Consider the following 22349-nt stretch of genomic DNA (forward strand, 5'->3'; position numbering starts at 1 on the left):
TGAGGTCACACAGACTCTGCTCCTCTCCACACTCAAAGCAACAAAAACAAAACTCAGGAGCTGCAGAGAAACAACACTCTTCTGTTTTTAACACACGGATCTAAACATTCTCAGTGATGATGATGATTTCCTTTAAACGTCTCCACATTCAAGGCCACAGCTCTCTCTTATAGTAGATGCTCTGTATTGTCTGTTTCCTTACTCTCGCAGTCTTTGTCCAAACACAACAGTGATTCACTCTTAAAGTCGACCGTTCATTCTTTTCTTTCACTGACGCAAAGAAAAGAATCAGAGCTGGAATCAGGGAAATGTCAACAAGACACTTCAATCAACACAACGACTGGGGTCATTGTCTGTGCGTGTGTCATCACCGTGTCATTCATGGAAACCTATTACCAGTACCGCTTCATATGCACACACACACACACACACACACACACACACTGGGTCAGGTGATTTACTCTCATGGTGGCAGACTCTGGTTCACGCTGACAGACTCGAGCCCTCAGGCCTCAGGCTGCAGGCGCACACATCCCTCATCTCAGAGCGCTGCGGTCCACACCGTGACGCAGAAGTAGTAAAAGTGAGGCTTTAAGAAAGTCAATGCCCTCTGTCTCCAGTCGGACGCTGTTACACGGGGATGTCTGGTATGAACTCATGTCAAAAAGATGTAAATCGAGGTCAGTTATTAAACTATGGATAAAATGGCTGTGTATTGTGTTGTTTAAGGTCGTTTTTTGTCCGTTTTTAAGCTTTTATTATGAAGGATAGACAGGAAATGGGGTGAGAGAGAGAGAGGGGGAGACATGCAGCTAATCCTTCCCCATCTTTGTATTGAAACTGTTGCACAATAATTTCCCTCGGGATGAATAAAGCTTCTTGAATCTTGAATCTTGGTCCTGACACCGAGGACTCGACACTGAGGGACGGCGACCGACGACAAAGAGCTCTCACCACGTCGTGTCTGCAGCCTTCAGTGCAACACAACCCAAGTCTCTGCGGCCATAATGAGTTTGTCACATCTCACAGACGAGGGCACCTTTGCTAATTAACTCTGCAAACCCACCCTGTCCTTGTCAGTGCATGAGAGCGTGGAGCCGCTGAGCTCCTCATCAGCCGGACGCTGCTCTGGACATGAGAGGGGCGTTTGGACCGCCTGATAAGAACAGAGCGCTGGAACAAAGGCGTGCTGGGAGCCAGATAATTGCAGCTCAGAGGACAAAAAGAGACTGATGGATCATCATGTGTTTGAGAGCAAACAGTGTATATTTAAGTGAATGAAGCCCGTGATTAAGACGGCTTATCTCTTTATAAACACGGCCCAGTGTAATTTGTTTCACTGAGATCGTTTGCATCTGGGAGTAGAGGGCGAAATGAGTCCTGATTACCACGGTGCGTAGAGGACGCTGCTCTATAGGGGCAGGACAGGATGTTCTACTAAGAGCTGCTTACTAAGAAGTGAAAGAGAATTCATGATTGATCTATCAAATATGGGAAAATGAGTGCTAAAGTGTCCTCTAGGAGCCAAAACATGTGTTAAAGTGTCCTCTAGGAGCCAAAATGTGTGCTAAAGTGCCCTCTAGGAGCAAAAACGTGTGTTAAAGTGTCCTCTAGGAGCCAAAACGTGTGCTAAAGTGTCCTCTAGGAGCATAAACGTGTGCTAAAGTGTCCTCTAGGAGCATAAACGTGTGCTAAAGTGCCAGGAGCAAAAACATGTGTTAAAGTGTCCTCTAGGAGCCAAAACATGTGCTAAAGTGTCCTCTAGGAGCATAAACGTGTGCTAAAGTGTCCTCTAGGAGCCAAAACATGTGCTAAAGTGTCCTCTAGGAGCATAAACGTGTGTTAAAGTGTCCTCTAGGAGCCAAAACGTGTGCTAAAGTGTCCTCTAGGAGCATAAACGTGTGCTAAAGTGTCCTCTAGGAGCCAAAACATGTGCTCAAGTGTCCTCTAGAAGCCAAAACATGTGTTAAAGTGTCCTCTAGGAGCAGAAATGTATGTTAAAGTGTCCTCTAGGAGCCAAAACGTGTGTTAAAGTGTCCTCTAGGAGCATAAACGTGTGCCAAAGTGTCCTCTAGGAGCAAAAATGTGTGCTAAAGTGTCCTCTAGGAGCATAAACGTGTGCTAAAGTGTCCTCTAGGAGCAAAAACGTGTGCTAAAGTGTCCTCTAGGAGCATAAACGTGTGTTAAAGTGTCCTCTAGAATGTCAGTATAGTAAGAATACAATCGATCGATCGACCCTGGAGCGACCTCCGAGGGTCGAACTCACCAAGTGACCTTCAGTTCTTCAGACTATTGGAACGACACTGAAGATGGCGGCGGTGATTCTAAGACGCTAAACGAGGCGTTAACCTCCTCCAGAATACATTAGAATCACAGTCACTGGTGTAAGGGAAGTGGTGTTTCCTGCAGCACCACGGGGAACCTATTATCTCAGTTTGCAGGGACTTTAATGGACGACCTGGATGGGGAACACTCATTAGTCGGTCTGGTATCACCACGAGAGACTGGTGAGTAATTATATGAACCTCAGCACCACGGGAACTTAACAAAGGCACCAAAAGGAAATGGGGAAACATGCAATAACGGTGAAGGATGGTTCATCCAAACGCAGGGTTTCATTTTTCAGGGTTGACGGGAAATTAGTGAACATGAAGAGATGTTTGTTTTCCTTTAAAGTGTAAAATCACCCCAGGGTCTTCTTCAGCATTTAAACACATCAAATAATCCATGGAGACACTTTTACAACAGTTGTATCAACTATTAACGTAGAAATCCAGGAGAGATGCTAACAGCTGGACGTGGCTAACAGTGATTAGCTCGGGGCAGCACTGTGAAGGCATTCAAAGGTCTTTTTTAACCACTAATGCTGCTGAAAATAACAGCAAACCTCTGCAGCAGCATGAGAAGAGTCCCTACACACACAACAAAGCAGCAATGGGCTCCTTCCACTGTAATGGACTTTACTATGAGAGGAGCTGGTGCAGGGGCCAGTAGGTAAGTCTTTAAAACACTCTTTAATAAACTCTGGCTTCACTAACTACGCTGTTGCTGCTTTGTTTTAAAACGATGGCGGTGAAAGGTTCACGTTGGTGTGATGCGGAGGTGGAGTGTTTACTGCAGATTTGGTCGATGAAAAGATTCAAAAACAGTCGACAAGACGCACAAAAACTCCGAGGTCTACGGAAAGATCTGGAAACAAAGCCACGCATCGCCATGACGTCATCAATGCGTGTGACGTGTTACGGCGTGATGACGTATAGGCAGCAAGAAGCATTCTCCGAGGCCCAGGTAGTGTGAGTACAAACGGGCCTGGAGGGGGGGACAAGGACCCTAAAGCACGGGGCACGGGACGGAGGCACAGTGGGAGGGCGCCCTTAATGGTTCTCATAACCTCACTCAATAGTCTTGGATCGCTCCGTAGCAAAGTGGTTTCAGGAGGTCGAGCCAATCAGGTTTTACAGATGCGACGTAGCTGAGAAGCGACTGTTGTGATTCAGACAGCAATGGCGGCTCTCATGGAGGAAGCCGGCACTTACCCCCTCCTCCTGTGAGAGACACTGAGGGCGTCCTCCCACTGTGCGTCCGTCCCGTGCCCCGTGCTTTAGGGTCCTTGTCCCCCCCTCCAGGCCCGTTTGTACTCACACTACCTGGGCCTCGGAGAATGCTTCTTGCTGCCTATACGTCATCACGCCGTAACACGTCACACGCATTGATGACGTCATGGCGATGCGTGGCTTTGTTTCCAGATCTTTCCGTAGACCTCGGAGTTTTTGTGCGTCTTGTCGACTGTTTTTGAATCTTTTCATCGACCAAATCTGCAGTAAACACTCCACCTCCGCATCACACCAACGTGAACCTTTCACCGCCATTGTTTTAAATGTCCGCGCATGGTCCCTCCTTCTTTTTTCTACGTCCCAACAGGCGCACAGGAAATGACCTCAGAACCGCCGTAGGCCTCGTGCTCGTACACGTGCGCACGCTCGTGCTCGTACACGTGCAAACGTGCTTTACTAAAGCCCACCTCTCCCAAACGGGCCGTGGACGCCAAGCTAGCCGCAGTTATGCGCAGAGCGGTTGCACTCACACTGGTCAAACGCTCTGGGCTTGACCCGAAAAACCTGTTTTGGCGCGGTGCGGAAGGACAGTGTGAGTGCGCCCTGACTGTGAGACGTCGGTTACAGAAAGTGTCCAGAAGCGTTAGGGCGTAAAGGCGTGAAGGTTTTCCCTGGATCCAACATTTAAGTCGTACACGGACTCCTCCATTCACTCCATGGTGACTCATCAAATACATGTTATCTCTCTTCCACCTGCGTCCGACCTGCACCCCGACAACACGCTCGAATCGTGAGGCGTGTCGGTGCGTTTGGTTTCCTGTGATGCTGCAACGATCTGTTCGGCCTTAATCCTCTTCACCAGGATGCCGACTGTGTCGAAGTGGCGCCGAGCGCTGCAGCTGGAGCTTGACCATAAATCACGTACCGTCCCGTGAGGGAGGTTAAGGCCAGTGCCGCCGCCTGTGAGAGCGCAGTACGCTATGAGTCATGGCATTAAACTGTAAAAGAGGATAACGTCCCCACGAGAGGAGCAGTAAGAGCCGTTTTACAGCGCGGACGCTGAAGCCAACACCTTAACTTCCTCCAACAACTCTCAAAGACACACGTGAAAGATCAATTTCCTTTTATCGCAGGACTCCAGGAGGAAGCACATCCGGCGGGGGGAGCCGTTAGAGCCGTGCAGAGATTAGCCACACGCTAAATCAAACAGGCTCACGGCTTCTCTGGGTGAAACCAAAGCATCAGGGTTATTTGCAGTGTAGATTAAAGCCAACACATGCAGGATTAGATCTCCACGTCCACTTCACACAGGTCAATAAAACACACTTTCCATTTCAGCCTCCTGGTCTGAACTCCATAAATAACGTCTGTTTACGCGGTTCTGTTCCTCTCTGCTTCGTTTTACCGTATATCTAGAATGTAAAGAACGTCTTTATGACTTTAATGATCATGTACATGTATGAAAACATGAGTTTGTCGCCGTCTTTAAGCTCATCCTTTACCTTAATGTTTAATTATAAGAGTGGAATGATATGTGCCTGTTAACTGATGTGTTTTTCTTTTGCACCGACGCTCTTCAGTCATAAACAACTCCTTTATTGTGTCTCCTGGAAACAGGAGACTTAAGGTTTTTATGCTTCTTTCTCCAACTGTTGCTTTGTTTTATTGTTTTTGATTCAGGCCTCGTCCACGACACCGAACCTTTTATGGCCCCCGGTAAAAAAAGACTCCCGTCCAAACCACCTGGGTGATAGAGGGGGAGACATGCAGCAAAGGGTCGAACCTGCGGCTGCTGCCTCGAGGACCTTCAGCCTCTTTACACGGGGCGACCGCTCTAACCACTGTTCCAGGGTTTTCCATCAAGTGTCGGGGCCTTTACGGTTTTCTCCTGATGTGAAACGACTTTAATGAAACGTTAAATAGTTCGGGAAACTCCGACACACAGACGATAAGTTCTTCCTCCATCTTTCTTTGTCGCCTCCTCCAGAGGGAACGAATGGAACGACCCGAGCAAAGGGTTTTTACCACGGATCAAGTGTCGGGGCCTTTACGGCCAAAGAGGCTGCTAGAAACCATGTTTCCTGAATCCTTATGAATTATAACGTTAACTAAAACAACACAGGTGAGTTCTGGTTTCACACTGGACACAAACTCTGGTCTCCTGGGGGAAAGTCCAACATCCCTCCTTACATGGAGTTACGCGCTCTTATACAACGTCACCTCACGTCCTCATTACTACACCCAGGAGACGGCACCGCCCGACAAAAGCCCCAGGTATGAACCCACAGAGCCGGCCCCTCACAGAGGAGCAGAAGACGCTCAAACGCAAAGGAAACCGCTGCTTCTGGCGTCTTTAACTCATCTTCCACAAACACAAACACACTGTTTGATAAAGAGCCGGCTCCGCTGACTCATTCCTCACCTCGGTCCTGCAGCAGACTGGGATCGGATCAAACTAATCATTTAAATGTCTGCAGTGAAGTGGAGGTGGCAGCAGCAGAGTCGGCGCTCTGTCAGTGAAAGAAAGGTTGGAGGACAAATGTGAGTGAACGTGACCCTGATCAGAGGTCAGCACTTTTATTATGATTACTTATTGATTCATCAGACGTTGGTGAACGTACGGTGACGGATGATCCTCCACCATCAGGGGGCAGCATCTGGGAACAACCTGAACAACGTCATGTTTCAGTAAGTGCTGCACGCTAAAGCGATGCTAGCAAGGGGACGACGTACCCTGACGTTTTATCAGAATCTGTACTTTATGAACTTTGTGTGACAGCGGGGCAGCGTGTCTGTGTGCAGCTGCTCTCTGCTTCATCACTGTCTGCAGCCAGAGTGGGCGTGGTTTCACCGTGATACACACACACACACACACACACACAGAAACATGGATAGGCCTGTCATGATAAGCAATAAATCGATTAATCATGTGATAACTTTGAATGAGCTCGGTAACTTTGCCAGGCGTTATAATTTCCAGTTTTCCTCGTGTCTCTCCATCAGAGAGAAAGTTACTGACCTCTCTGAACCCTTGTCACGTGTCAGTCACCTGTCAGCCGCACTGCTGTGTGTGTGTGTGTGTGTGTGTGTGTGGGGGGGGGGGGGGGGCGGACCCCTGGGGTTACCCAGAGTGCATCAGGAGAGTCCCGTGAGGAGCAAACACGAAATACTTCCATATTTTGCTTCACTGTGCGTTTGCTTTTTCAACAAATAGGACGGTGACAGGAGCACGCGAGCCTCTGTCAGCCATGTTTTTCTGTGTGTGTGTATGTGTGTGTGTGTGTCACGGTGAAACCACGCCCACTCTGGCTGCAGACAGAGATGAAGCAGAGAGCAGCTGCACACAGACACGCTGCCCCGCTGTCGCACTAAGTTCATAAAGTAACGTCGTCACCTTTCTAGCATCGGTTTAGCAGCACTTACTGAAACATGACGTTGTTCAGGTTGTTCACAGATGCTGCCCCCTGATGGTGGAGGATCATCCGTCACCGTACGTTCACCAGCGTCTGATGAATCAATAAGTAATCATAATAAAAGTGCTGACCTCTGATCAGGGTCACGTTCACTCACATTTGTCCTCCAACGTTTCTTTCAGTGACAGAGCGCCGACTCTGCTGCTGCTGCCACCTCCACTTCACTGCAGACGTTTAAATGATTAGTTTGAATCACGATCCGATCCCAGTCAAGGCCGGCGGTCAAGGAGCTCTCTACGGCTGCTGAGGAAGGGAGCCAGTGGCTGTGGATGAGAAGAAAGGATCCGACCTGGGCCTTCAGGCGAGCTGATGGCGTCTAAGGAGTGAACCTGGGGCGCTGGGTCTCACTGCTGAACCCTCTGGAGGGGTCGTGGATCAATCAGCGAAACACCAGTGAAAGAGGGCGAAGGACGGCATCGCCCACTCCACTTCCACAGAGTCCCTGCGGTGCCTTAAGTGTGAATGAGGGATATCAACACCTAGTCCTACACAACACACCCTTTTAAATCAGGTGAACAGTGTAATGGGATGTGCATGCATGTGTAACCTTTAACCCTTTCTGTTCTCTCACGGCTACACAGTGGTGTAGTGGTTGGCACTGTCGCCTCACAGCAAGAAGGTCCCATCACGTCTGGGGCCCTTCTGTGTGGCGTTTGCATGTTGTCCCCGTGTCTGCGTGGGTTTTCTCCGGGTTCTCCGGTTTCCTCCCACAGTCCAAAGACGTGCAGGTGTTGGGTTCATTGATGACTCTAAATCACCCGTAGGTGTGAATGGTTGTCTGTCTCTGTTGGTCTCTATGTGTCCTGTGATAGACTGGCGTCCTGTCCAGGGTGGACCCCGCCTCACGCCCCATGTCAGCTGGGATCGGCTCCAGCCCCCCACGACCCCGACAGGGACAAGAGGCTGAAGATGAATGAATGAATGAATGTTCTCTCACATCAGTGAAATGACAAACAGCCCGGTGCGCAGAGACGTCCAGAGGATCTGAAGTGGGAGCGTAACACCGAAGCCGTCCTCAGAGAGGCCCAGCAGAGGCTGGACTTTCTACGGCAGCGGAGGAAACATGGCTGCCACAGGAGCTGATGTCCGTCCTCTGCGTCCTCATCCACCACGGTCCGGTTCTGTACAGCCACAGAAAAAGACCCCCGCAGACGTCAGCGCACCATCGGGTCAGCTGAGAGGATCCTCGGGGCCCCCCCTGCTCCTCCCTCCTGGATCTTGTGTCTTGCAGGAACCAAAAGGCATGCTGGGAAAATTAGTGAAGAGCTCGCTCCCTGTGGTCACAACCAGAACCAGAACCCCTGAACTCCTCCCCTCTGACGTCCCTCTGCTCTCACTCTTCTGCCTCCTGCGTTTACTGTCTCCATCCTGTTCATGTGTTTAATAAATGTATAACTGTATAAAGACCCTACTTCATATTACTTTTATGTATATTGCACATATCTGTAACGTATGTGCCTGTCTATTTATGCCATCTGGGTTGCTTATTTGTACATTTGTCCCAATTTATTATCATTTTCTTTTCTATTTTATGTGTACTAAGTGTCTATATTGTAGATGTCTACCTGTCTGAAGTCAAACTTTATGTATTTATGAATATTTTGCCTTAAATCTGAGTCTCAAATGTTTTTAATTTGAGCTCAAACTCAACTTTGAAACCTACGAAATGAGATTTTTAGCTTATTTTTAGACTAAATCAAAGTGTGGTTCTCTTTTAATAACCCATTGTCACAGTAAATGAGTAATAGTAGTATAATAATAATAATAATAGTAATAGTAATAGTAATGTGTTGTGGTGCAGCTGTGGTGGTTCCTGTGCGGACAGGCAGGGGGCGGCACCGCTCTCTAAATGCTGCTGCGCCTCCTGAGCTCTCACAGCATCAGGGCTGTAAATGTGCTGGGACATCATGTTCTGAACGCTGTGTGCTGCTGCTCAACACACACACACACACACACACACACACACAGAGACACACACACACACACACATACACACACACACACACACACACACACACACACACACACACACACACACACACACACACACACACTCACAAAAGAAGTGCTGAGCGATGAGTTCCCCCTCCAGTGATGCAGTCGAATATTGTTTTATGCATAAACATATAAAAGGTTATTGTTCTGCATTATTTAGACTTTCATATCTTCAGTTTATGATGTGAAATAAATTCATCGTGTTACTCGTGATATTTGTTGCATGTTCATGTTTTTTACAAGTGTATTTTCTGTTTGTGCAGAAAAACACATCATTAAGGCTGAGCATTATACAGTCAGTGTGTGAACAACTGCCCCCGTCAGAATATAACATAAAAACATTCAGTGTTAAAGGAGCAACATCAGTATGACACTGAAACCAAACATCGCTAAAGTGTCCTGTAGGAGCCTAAACGTGTGTTAAAGTGTCCTCTAGGAGCCTAAACGTGTGTTAAAGTGTCCTCTAGGAGCATAAACGTGTGTTAAAGTGTCCTCTAGGAGCATAAACATGTGCTAAAGTGTCCTCTAGGAGCCTAAACGTGTGTTTAAGTGTCCTCTAGGAGCATAAACATGTGTTAAAGTGTCCTCTAGGAGCCTAAACGTGTGTTAAAGTGTCCTCTAGGAGCAAAAACGTGTGCTAAAGTGTCCTCTAGGAGCCTAAACGTGTGTTAAAGTGTCCTCTAGGAGCATAAATGTGTGTTAAAGTGTCCTCTAGGAGCATAAACGTGTGTTAAAGTGTCCTCTAGGAGCATAAACGTGTGTTAAAGTGTCCTCTAGGAGCATAAACGTGTGTTAAAGTGTCCTCTAGGAGCATAAATATGTTAAAGTGTCCTCTAGGAGCATAAACGTGTGTTAAAGTGTCCTCTAGGAGCATAAACGTGTGTTAAAGTGTCCTCTAGGAGCCTAAACGTGTGCTAAAGTGTCCTCTAGGAGCATAAACGTGTGTTAAAGTGTCCTCTAGGAGCATAAACGTGTGTTAAAGTGTCCTCTAGGAGCCTAAACGTGTGTTAAAGTGTCCTCTAGGAGCATAAACGTGTGTTAAAGTGTCCTCTAGGAGCCACAGCATCCAGTTTACCGGAGTGGGTAAAGGAGCCACTCAGTGTCCAGAAAAGACACACACACACACACACACACACACCTCACTGAATCAGCAGGTGATGCAGAACCATGACAACGATCCCGTTCTCTGTTGTTTCAGTTTTACTCTGAGAAAGAAAACAAACAGCAGAGGCGTCGTCCACCTGAGGCACACACACACACACACGCACACACACACACACACACACACACGCACACACACACACACACACACACACACACACACACATTCTATCAGGAAAGATGGAAATATTTCTTGTATCTCCTCAAATGTAATTACATTCATTTTAAAAAACGCTCTGTTGAAACCAAACAGACACAACGTCCGAACACGTGAACATCAGGATCTGCTCTGTGGTCAGTTTGACTCTTTTCATCCAGAACAAAGAGGAAAAGTGACAATTTTGTTTTCACCGGCGAGGGGGCGTGGCCTTTATGTGACGTAGGCTTACTCTCTTCTATTGGCTCAGTACCCACGCGGGTCACAGGTGAGTGAATGTGTGCCGTGCGTCCTTCTGCTGCGTCACCCTCAGACCGGATCATCCTCGGGCTGCTGAGGCACAGAGCGTCTCCAGCTCGTTCTCACGGCAGATTAAAGCTCCGTGGATTAGGATTAGTGAGCTCCATACCTGTGCACCATGAGTACAGGTGGGAAGGAGCGAGCCCGCAGGAAGTGAGCTGGAGGGAACGCGTTGACCTGGGTCAAAGGATGTTGGCGTGTTTACAGTTCTGGAAACCACGGATACGCTGAATCTCGACGTGTCTGACCTGCTGACACACGTTCTCATGTGTCCCTGGTTCTGGTCTCAGTGGAGACTTTGGTGCTGTTCTGGACTCTGATGCACCCATCACTCTGCAGTTAGTGTCCTCACTGAGCAGAGGGGGCTGCTGGGAGCCCCTTCACTCTGCAGTTAGTGTCCTCACTGAGCAGAGGGGGCTGCTGGGAGCCCCTTCACTCTGCAGTTAGTGTCCTCACTGAGCAGAGGGTGCTGCTGGGAGCCCCTTCACTCTGCAGTTAGTGTCCTCACTGAGCAGAGGGGGCTGCTGGGAGCCCCTTCACTCTGCAGTTAGTGTCCTCACTGAGCAGAGGGGGCTGCTGGGAGCCCCTTCACTCTGCAGTTAGTGTCCTCACTGAGCAGAGGGGGCTGCTGGGAGCCCCTTCACTCTGCAGTTAGTGTCCTCACTGAGCAGAGGGGGCTGCTGGGAGCCCCTTCACTCTGCAGTAAGTGTCCTCACTGAGCAGAGGGTGCTGCTGGGAGCCCCTTCATTCTGCAGTTAGTGTCCTCACTGAGCAGAGGGTGCTGCTGGGAGCCCCTTCCCCGTCCCAAAGCACTCCCAGGCGCCACTTTCTCACTACATTTAGAGACTTTTCACAGCTTCTTAGAACTGGATTTAGAAACAGAGCCTAGAGCAGTTTAGCTCCTTATTCAGAGCATCAGGGAAAAGGGAGACATCTGTGCTGGGCCTCATTCAGTCCCATGCATGTGGCTCAGAGTCCAGTTCAGGAAACAGTCTCTGGGTCCGTCTCTGTCCTCTCACGCAGCAGCACTGTTGTTGTTATGTGACGCCGCGGGGTCAGAGGTCGGAGGTGGGGCCATGACGCCGTCCTTTAACAAAGTCTGAGCTTCCACCGTCCAGACCACAACGCCATGGGGGGCGTTTACAATCCTCACACTCTGGGACCTGGTTTTTAAAAGGTCCAGTTTTCAGGCTCAGATAACGAACCAGACTGAACCAGACTAAACCAGACTGAACCAGACTGAATCAGACTGAACCAGACTAAACCAGACTGAACCAGACTGAATCAGACTGAACCAGACTGAACCAGACTGAATCAGACAGAACCAGACTGAACCAGACTGAACCAGACTAAACCAGACTAAACCAGACTGAACCAGACTGAACCAGACTGTAAACCATCATGAGTGACGCCTAATTAAGAGTCAGAAGAACGATCAGCTCTTAATGATCACTTGCATTGAAACATTACATCTTGAGGACACGCCTCTTCTTCTTTAACAGCATTAAAATGAACTGAACTTGTATTTTATATGATTTCATGTCACAGTTAAAGTGGTTGAGTCACAGAGTGCTGCCTTTACTCTCTGTGTGTGTGTGTGTGTGTGTGTGTGTGAAGTGTCCTGAGGTAACTTTTGTTCTGATGTGGAACCGTAAATAAGTCTGAACACAGAGGAGAGAGAGGCCGTCTCCTCTGTGTGTGTGAGGAGGTTTCATTTGGACTGAAACAGCCTGAGAGAGCAACTGATGTGAGATTCAGATCAAACAGGATGAGTCACTTCCTCCTCTGTCACAACATGACTCATGAAAACACACCTGGGACACCTTTATGCAGCCGCTACACGAGCACACGGCGCCGGATCGATGCTTCTTTTATGAGGCGATGGTGAAAAGGAAGGGAAAGCCATTAGGCTCATTAAACATCACGTTACCTCCATCAGCTCATTCAGAACATTTCATCTGCTGCTTAACAAGTCCAGAAAAAACCAGAGCACACAACAGAACCTAATGGATGCACCAAGATCAAGAGATCCTTCAATGGAGGGACTTTTTCTGTGTCGGTGCATCAAACAACGTGTTCTTTTCATTATCGATCTGCAGGAGGACGAAGATCATCGTGTTCCTGATGCTCTGAGCGCCTCTCCTCTGTTTGTATCATTCACGTCTCATCAGGGCATCATTCATCTTCAGCCTCTTGTCCCTGTCGGGGTCACAGGGGGCTGGAGAAGACCCCAGCTGGTATCGGGCGTGAGGCGGGGTCCAGGACGCCAGTCTATCAGGGCGCACTCCCACTGTCCCTCCGTACCGTGCCCAAACACGTGTCACGGCTAAAGTCTGGTTCCTTTGACCAGTGTGATGCAACCGTACTGCGTCTAGGAGCGGCACACTTGCCGTCCACGGCCCGTTTGGGAGAGGTGGGCTTTAGTAAAGCACGTTTGCACGTGTACGAGCACGAGCGTGCGCACGTGTACGAGCACGAGGCCTACGGCGGCTCTGAGGTCATTTCCTGTGCGCCTGTTGGGACGTAGAAAAAAGAAGGAGGGACCATGCGCGGACATTTCAAACAATGGCGGTGAAAGGTTCACGTTGGTGTGATGCGGAGGTGGAGTGTTTACTGCAGATTTGGTCGATGAAAAGATTCAAAAACAGTCGACAAGACGCACAAAAACTCCGAGGTCTACGGAAAGATCTGGAAACAAAGCCACGCATCGCCATGATGTCATCAATGCGTGTGACGTGTTACGGCGTGATGACGTATAGGCAGCAAGAAGCATTCTCCGAGGCCCAGGTAGTGTGAGTACAAACGGGCCTGGAGGGGGGACAAGGACCCTAAAGCACGGGGCACGGGACGGAGGCACAGTGGGAGGGCGCCTTAAGAGTCATCAATGAACCGAACACCTGCACGTGTTTGGACTGTGGGAGGAAACCGGAGAACACCCACGCAGACACGGGGACAACATGCAAACTCCACACAGAAGGGCCCCAGCCCGGATTCGAACCAGGAACCCTCTCGCTGTGAGGCGACAGAGAAAGTGTGAGTTGTGTGTGTGAGAAACAGGAGAAATCCATGTCAGCTCCATGTTGTTCCATGACCGGTTCACAGGGGGGGGGGGGGGGGGGGGGACAGTGTCATCTAACTGTGTTTTCACGCCGGGGGGGGCCGTCAAGGGAAGCACCGCCACCTACGCCCCTGTGAACGTGTGTGTTGCCTCAGTCTTCACAGCACATGAACACGTCAGGCGTTCACACACACAGACACACAGACAGACAGACAGACAGACAGACAGACAGCAGAGGCACGTATGATCCTTAGCCCCGCCCTCCTGTGTATGTTCTGGAACATGTTGTTCTCTGGCGCCTGAAAACGCTGCAGCACGTGTGCACGTCTCAAATCTGACTCCAGTGGATTTACTGCTGCCTGTGTGTGTGTGTGTGTGTGTGTGAGTGTGTGTGTGTGTGTGTGTGTGTGTGTGTGACAGGGGATGGAGGGACATTTCAAAAGCATGTATGTCACCAAATAATAAGACTAAAAAAGTCTAATTTTCCCATTTCTTTGCAAAATAATGACGTGAGTTACACATAAATAATGGAATGACCCCCCCCCCCCCCCCCCCCCCCCCCCCCACACACACACACACACACACACACACACACACACAAACATAAGCAGACATAAATAATAGAGTCTTGATTCTTCAGGTCTGATTGTCTCGTCTGGGATTTGTGCGCTCCTATTGGCTACTGGATTCTCATGTCCCAGCTGATTCAGCGGCGTCTCGTTGAATCCCCCCCCCCCCCCCCCCCCCCCAGGCCTGCTGGCTCCATTTCACTGCCTGCCCCCCCCCCCCCCCCTCCCTATGTTCTCAGGACGCCGTGTGCCCAGTTGAACATAAGGAGCCCAGAACATTGAGGTATTGTTGTCTGCCTGGCGTGTGTGTGATCAGTGTGTGATCAGTGTGTGTGTGTGTGTGAGTGTGTGATCAGTGTGTGATCAGTGTCTGTGTGTGATCAGTGTGTGTGTGTGTGATCAGTGTGTGATCAGTGTGTGTGTGTGTGTGTGATCAGTGTGTGAGTGTGTGATCAGTGTGTGAGTGTGTGTGAGTGTGTGTGAGTGTGTGTGAGTGTGTGTGCAGAGTGTGAAGCAGGGCTGGGGCTTCCTCAGCACCGGGGGCCCCTCACAGGTCCCCGGGAGGAGCGGGGCTTTGTCTCTGACTGTGACACGGCAGCGCTCGTCTCCTGTGGAGTTGTTTATCGTACTTACTCATTATGACGGGCGCAGGGGGGGGGGGGCACTTTCTCTCAGCCAATAGGATCCCAGCTGTTGTTCTTTCTGTGTTTCCTCATCAGCTGCTTCCACTGCAGCTGCTGCTCCTCATCACTGGAGCCAAACTCACACCAGAGATTCCATCAGATGAGGTTCATCTCAAGTGATTTAGAGTCGCACGTTCATTCAGTGGTTGATCCTCACGTGTCTGTGTAAGTGTGAAGCTAGCAGCAGCAGCAGGCTAGCATAGCTTAGCATAAAGATCTTACTTGTTTTTCCCTCTTTATATCACCCCAGACATTGTGAGGGGCCGGTTCAGAGCCGCTGCCCAGTCTTATGCTAGGTGAGGCTAGCTAACGTTAGCTTCCAACAAAGGCTAACATCTTACATTCATGATGGATAGTTACCTTTCTTCATCTCCAGTGAAATCTCAGTCTATTGGGTTCAAGACGAGCACTAACATGTGTTGTTGTTGATGTTGATGTTGATGTTGTTGTTGTTGTTGTTGTTGTTGTTGTTGTTGTTGTTGTTGTTGTTGTTGTTGTTGTTGTTGTTGTTGTTGTTGTTGTTGTTGTTGTTGTTGTTGTTGTTGTTGTTGTTGTTGTTGTTGTTGTTGTTGTTGTTGTTGTTGTTGTTGTTGTTGTTGTTGTTGTTGTTGTTGTTGCTGTTGCTGTTGCTGTTGCTGTTGCTGCTGCTGCTGCTGCTGCTATGTTGTTGTTGTGGGCGTTAGCGGTTCTGGGGAAACCTCAGACGTATAAAGTGACCTAATGACGTGGTTTTCTAGCTTGGTTTCCCAAGTTGAACCAACAGTGAACCAGAACCAGAACCAGCAGCAGCAGCAGCCCAGAACCAAAACCAGGTCTGGGTTGGTCGACGAGGGGCACATGTGACCGGGGAACATCGGACCCTTAGTTTTTTCAGTATTTCTTTTGACGATGGGCACACTCGCCGGGGAATTCAACACTGACTGTGGAAAAAATAATGGTCCGATGTTCCCCGGTCACATGTGCCCCTTGTCGGCCAACCCAGACCTGGTTCTGGTGCTGGGCTGCTGCTGGTTCTGGTTCACAGTTGGTTCAACTTGGGAAATCAAGCTAGAAAACCACGTCATTAGGTCACTTTATACGTCCCACACTGACAACAACAAGACCCTAACACCACCCTCTCACCCTGACAAAATGCTGAATCATCAGTGAAGTAGGGGCTGACGCGACCAGGGAAAATGTTCCCAACCCGTGATCTAAAACAACCTTTTCTTTCTCCATCGTTCTTAAAAAGTTCCCGTCCACTCGGCCTGGACTCCTTAATCTGTGCGTCCACAGGAAACCAGGTGCAGCGACTCCAACGCTGTAGTGCCCATGCCAGGCCTGGAGGTGGCGCTGTGAGAGATCAGCACCAGTAACGGCAGAGGTGGCTGTTTTGGTGGTGATCAGAGAGGGAAGCCTGTCTGGTGCTTCTGGGCTGATAAAACAAACCCCGCGGGATAATCCCGGGAGGATCAGGGGATCAGGGACCACTGTGGGAAACCACTTCCTCCCGTCGGCGCCTGAGCCTGAACAAACAGCGACGGGACAGAGACGCCGTTAAACAAACATTCATTTTGCTCTACGGCAAAAACGCTGCAGGAATCAAACCATTACAGTCCATCACTGGTACCACTGAAGAGAAATCAGGCTTTGGGTCCACAGAGTCCAGCTGCAGCCATGACGTAGGCAGGCAGGGGTGGAGGAAGCACTCACACACTGAACTTACAGTGTCCGTAGGAAGTCAACGCACCCTTTTGAAAGGGTCACTTTTTGGGTTTTACAGCCTGAAATAATATATTTTTGCAGCCTGATTTACATGTTTGACCTTACAAGGTGGGTTGTAAAAGTGATGAGTCTGCAGATTTAACACTTAGTGGAGGCACCTTTAGCTTTAACCGCAGCACTCGTCTGTTTGGATCCGTCTGTTTGGATCCGTCTGTACAGCTTCGTGACTTAGACCGGTGGATATTTCCCCGTTCTTCCTGCAGAACTGTTGGACTTGAGTCCGATTCTGTGGTGAGCGCTGATGGACTGCACTCTTCAGGTGCGTCCACAGACGTTCTCGAGGATTCAGGTCCGGGCTCCGACTGGACCGGTGTGTTCCTGAACCATCCGTTGGGTCAGCCCATCGAAGAGCAAACCATCGTGTTACTATGGAAACACCACCTCACGAATGACCACAGTCCAGGTCCAGATGACGGAGTTAGCATGCTAACGATGCTAACTAGCCTCCGAGGAGAAGTGAGGCTGTCACTCAAAAGGCCACGCCCCTAATTATTCATAACCTTTAACCTCCAATAACATAAAAACTAGCCCCTCCCCCTCAGTGTTGTCATGGAGATCTGAGCTAAACACAGACTTCTGTTAAATAAAAACATAAAGTACTAAAGACTTAACTTGAGTCACACATTGATTATGATCATTTTCCAGATGTTTAAGTTGCTGCGGTCAAATTGACCCTTAGAATAAATGGTGTTAGTCAAATCTGAGGGCAACAGGAGGGTTAAAAAGCTCAAATATGACATTTTTAATTAAAACACACTTGTCTTTTACATTGAATCCACGCAGCCAAACATTGTTTTGATCATTTATTCCAAGAAAAGTTGTCAAATATATTTACAGCAAAAAAAAAACACAAGGTGATGCTTTGAAACATCTAATGGCTCCTTTAAGCGTCATTAACAGAACATAACACACATTTCTGTACATGCTGCAGAAATGCAACCAAAGCAACCAGAACACGAGTGTTTGAGAGCAGCGCGGCTCTGAGCGGCGTTTACAGTCAGGCGGTGAAACGTTTGCATAGTGTAAAAGTGTTTTCAAGTGGAATCATTACTAGTCTTAAGAGAGCTGAGTGAGACGGCTCATAGGTAAAATACGGCGACAGCTGGATGAGGGGAGAGCTTTAGACGTGAGGACGTTCCCGTTTAGATCCTCAGTTCGCTCGTTACCACGGTTTAACGCGTACAGACACGCGGCAGAGCAGGTCAGAGATCAGCTGAGCAACACCGGTCGTTTAGTAAAGACTGTAAAATGAAAGACTGGCTCTAGCATCTGAGCTGCACGTCACTGCAGGTTAGAGCCCGTTTGAGGATCAGACTGAACGTCACAGGAAGCTTTTTCACAGCAGTTCGCTCGTGTACTTGTGTCAGCGAGGGACCAAACCCAACACCACTGAGCAGAGGCAGAGACCATCGCCCCCGTTTCTACAATCGATTGCAACGAGACCAGAAGACGGATGCAGGAGACGGTGAAGTCTGGGGGACAGATGGGGGCAGCCATGGCTACTGTATAACAGCAGTGTGGCCTTTCAGGACATCTACACTTTTGTCCCACTGACTATTTTGTTTGAAACTCACTCAGAGCGTTTCCAGTCCCATCAGGTCCCTAAAGCGTCCGTCACAATCACCAGCGTGGGCAAAATGGCCGACTTTTGGACAGAACCAGGACACAAACGGCTCTTCTTGGTACTGATGCTGGTTGCCATGGTGAAGACCTCCCTGGGTTTAAAGGGAACGCTCTATAGTTTTTTTTTGGCGCCGTTGCTTCCTGGTTTATACTGTTTCTGGGTCTAAAGCCACTGCTGTGGAGTGGGGAGCGTGCGCAGACGAGAAACCGGACAGTAACCCTGTTAACATGCACGAATAATGAGCTACTGAAGGAGTTCTCTAGGTCTGTTGAACTCTGATTTGACCCGGGTTACGTGGTTTACATGGTGTTTAAGAAACCGGAGTCTGACCGTAACCTGAATATTATCGGGTTTTGTGTCTCAGCCTGAGTGAGGCCTTCAGGCAGAGACACAAATATAACCTTAATGCAGCTGAAGTTGTAGTTGAACACAAACATCATTGAAATCCTGCCTCTCTCTGCGATGCAGCCGTTAAGAGGGAAGTGTTGCAGATGAACTCATTACAGAGGGAACAGCGAAACAAAAGACCACACAGAGAAGTCAAAGGTTGAGGCTGAGTCTGAGGTAAAGCTCCCTTTGTATCAGACACTAAGACAAAGCTAATGCGACTGTAATGGTAGAGACGATCTTTCAAAGTGCTGAGAATGAGGTAGGACCACTACGACTGCTGCTGCTGCGTCACTGAACTGGACCCAGGCGCTGCGCAGTTCTATGAAACCAAAAGGAAATCAGGGGATCAGCTTTCAGAGGTTGCAGCCGTGAGTTCTTAGTCTGCAACCAGCGGCTGACTGCATGCGTCCTACACAGCATTGCGTGCCACCGCAAAGAAACATTTCAGTGAAGACGGGAAGGAACACAGGGACAGTTGGGATGCATGTCCCGCGGCTGCTTTGGGATCATTTCCAGATGGTAAATCTTCAAATGTCCCGTGAGAGTCTCCGCAAAGATTCAGCCCCAGACGTCTCAACTGTCCGTGTACAGCGATCCGTTAAACACTGCTCACGTCACACCAGCAGAAACCTTTAAACTGTCTCTTAACCACGGATGATTCCAGGCGACTTGATATGTTGAACCGTGTTGAAAGTGGTATTTTAATTTGTGAGGAGTCCTTGAATGCAACACGCAACCTCAGTGTAAAAACATTCTTTACGAAAAAACGCAGTTAGCCGACAAAATGATGATTGTTTCTTTGTCATACGTGAATTTAGCAAATATGTTCACACTAGGGCTGCCCCCAAACAACGTTTCATTGGTCCATCGGACGCAGGAAAAGTGACGTTAGAGGAACATGAGCTACCACCTTAAACATGTAACGTTAGCTGAACATGCCATACCACCTTAAAACATGTAAGTAACATTAGACGAACATGACCTACCACCTTAAACATGTAAGTAACGTTAGCCTACCGTCTTAAACATGTAAGTAACGTTAGCCTACCGTCTTAAACATGTAAGTAACGTTAGACGAACATGCCCTACCACCTCAAAACATGTTAGTAACGCTAGCCGAACATGACCTACCACCTTAAAACATGTAAGTAATGTTAGACGAACATGACCTACCACCTTAAACATGTAAGTAACGTTAGACAAACATGACCTACCACCTTAAACATGTAAGTAACGTTAGCAAACATGCCCTACCACCTTAAATCATGTAAGTAACGTTAGCAAACATGCCCTACCACCTTAAACATGTAAGTAACGTTAGCAAACATGCCCTACCACCTTAAATCATGTAAGTAACGTTAGCAAACATGCCCTACCACCTTAAATCATGTAAGTAACGTTAGACGAACATGACCTACCACCTTAAACATGTAAGTAACGTTAGCCGAACATGACCTACCACCTTAAACATGTAAGTTACGTTAGCCTAGCTACCTGCACATGTTCCCACCGTCTCCTTGATGATTTTTTCGGACACATTCAGAATTAGAATATGAAATAAGTTGCCGGTGTCTTGAACAAGCGGCAGACTTTTAGCGTGCGACTCTGTGCACTTATAAAAATGATTAATAATTATGTTTACTATGTTTTTCAGTCGCTGAGACTATACTTGCTTGGTCAGGGGCAGCCCTAGTTCATACAGATCACGCCATGTGTCCAACAGGTCTTTGGACTCAACACATTAAACCAATCAGAATTCCCTGCTGGACATTATTTGGTTACAATAGCACGGTACTGTACGGAGTCTGTACGTCACCATCAGAACAACACATTCACTTTGTTCTGGTGCGGAGTGTGGCACAGATTCATTAAACATCCCTGTAAACCGTCTTTACGTGAGCGTACACGTGACACCGATACCAAAGCTTTGACGAGGATACGTTTAGTTTATGTCAGCCTCAGCGTCGTGACTGCGCTGGAGCTTATGGGTAGAGGAATGGTCGCTCTCACTTGACTTTATTGCAGCCTTGTTGTGTGACATCATTGAAACGTGAAATAAATCTTAATTTCTGCAGACTGAACCGTCCGCGAGACAAACGTGGTTCCAGCCTCGTACGGTTTCTGTCCCGGTGTGAGAGTTTCCTTTCATTTCATGATCCAACACTTGGTGTGAATCATGTTTAAGGCACGAGGTCGTACGGGGCAGCGCAGCGAAGACAAACCGGTGGAGTTATTCACGTACACTCATCAGTAAAATGATCCTTTGACCTTAGGATACCGGTGCAGTCCAGTACGTCGCCTGTGCCACAGCCAAGTACACTCCACACTTTAAGGAAGAGCAGGTCTAAAGTGGGGAACAAAAATCCACTGTAACACATCACATCTCATAAACCTGCTCGTCACATCCATTCAGCTCAGACTCTGACGTCGTCCTCGGCTCCGCGGTGACCGGGCGGTGCCGGACGTGCACGGCTGTGGTCTGGTTTGCATACTGTTCCTGTCCCAGAGTTTTTGGAATCGTTAGCCAGTCCATCTCTCCCCGCTCAAATCATGATTGTGGATTCTTCACAGTTCAGTTTGTCAGAGTTCTTTCTTCCCACTGGAGTCCACGTCCATGGAGTAAACAAAGCTGCGGAGACACAAAGGACACACAGGTCAGCGTGGAGCAACAACTGAACTGTTTCTGGAGAAAACTACACATGAGGCTTTAATTCGAGAGCTTTAGGTTTGGGGAACACAGCATGAAAGCTATGGCAACCACTGGGTTTCTCTATTTTTTAGACCATACATGTTAGAGCGCACTCCCACTGTGCCTCTGTCCCGTGCCCAAGCAAGCTTTACAGCTAAAGTCTGGTTCCTTTGACCAGTGTGAGTGCAACCGTACCGCGTCTAGGAGCGGTACGCTTGCCGTCCACGGCCCGTTTGGGAGAGGTGGGCTTTAGTACGAGCACGAGCGTGCACACGTGTACGAGGCCTACGGCGGTTCTGAGGTCATTTCCTGTGCGCCTGTTGGGACGTAGAAAAAAGAAGGAGGGACCATGCGCGGACATTTCAAACAATGGCGGTGAAAGGTTCACGTTGGTGTGATGCGGAGGTGGAGTGTTTACTGCAGATTTGGTCGATGAAAAGATTCAAAAACAGTCGACAAGACGCACAAAAACTCAGAGGTCTACGGAAAGATCTGGAAACAAAGCCACGCATCGCCATGACGTCATCAATGCGTGTGACGTGTTACGGCGTGATGACGTATAGGCAGCAAGAAGCATTCTCCGAGGCCCAGGTAGTGTGAGTACAAACGGGCCTGGAGGGGGGGACAAGGACCCTAAAGCACGGGGCACGGCACGGAGGAACAGTGGGAGGGCGCCCTTAGTTAGTACACATTTGACTTGGATTTCTGGTAATGTGGAGAGGCTTTAAATGCATCTACACTGTCAAACTGGAGTGAACATATTTGACATCCAACCATAACAGCGTGGAGGTGAACGCTGCCACAGCTCCCATTCTTAGAAACATAGTGAGTATTAGGGCTGCCCCCAAACAGTCATCGAATCAGAGTTGAGTGTATTGTTACATATGTTAGAGACTAAATGCAACACGGCAGACACTGATGCCTCAGCCGCA

The 22349-nt window shown here is 48.7% G+C and overlaps 1 protein-coding gene across 5 annotated transcripts in view; it reads right to left on the minus strand.

The window, feature by feature from the left end:
• Nucleotides 1-22349, minus strand: part of stk35 (serine/threonine kinase 35) — a 232329-nt gene that overhangs the window by 193966 nt on the left and 16014 nt on the right. Inside the window, exons 3-4 of one of the 5 annotated variants that reach the window (XM_083920930.1) lie at nucleotides 20184-21357; nucleotides 17513-19772 (exon numbers count right to left, since the gene is read on the minus strand). The gene's annotated coding sequence lies outside the window, so the exon portion shown is untranslated. Of the gene's footprint in view, nucleotides 1-17512; nucleotides 21358-22349 lie in introns of those variants that run through there. The other 4 variants (XM_083920929.1, XM_083920927.1, XM_083920928.1 and 1 more) reach the window with 4 other exon arrangements.

This window comes from Echiichthys vipera (genome assembly GCF_963691815.1).
Source record: "Echiichthys vipera genome assembly, chromosome: 9".
NCBI lineage: Eukaryota > Metazoa > Chordata > Actinopteri > Perciformes > Trachinidae > Echiichthys > Echiichthys vipera.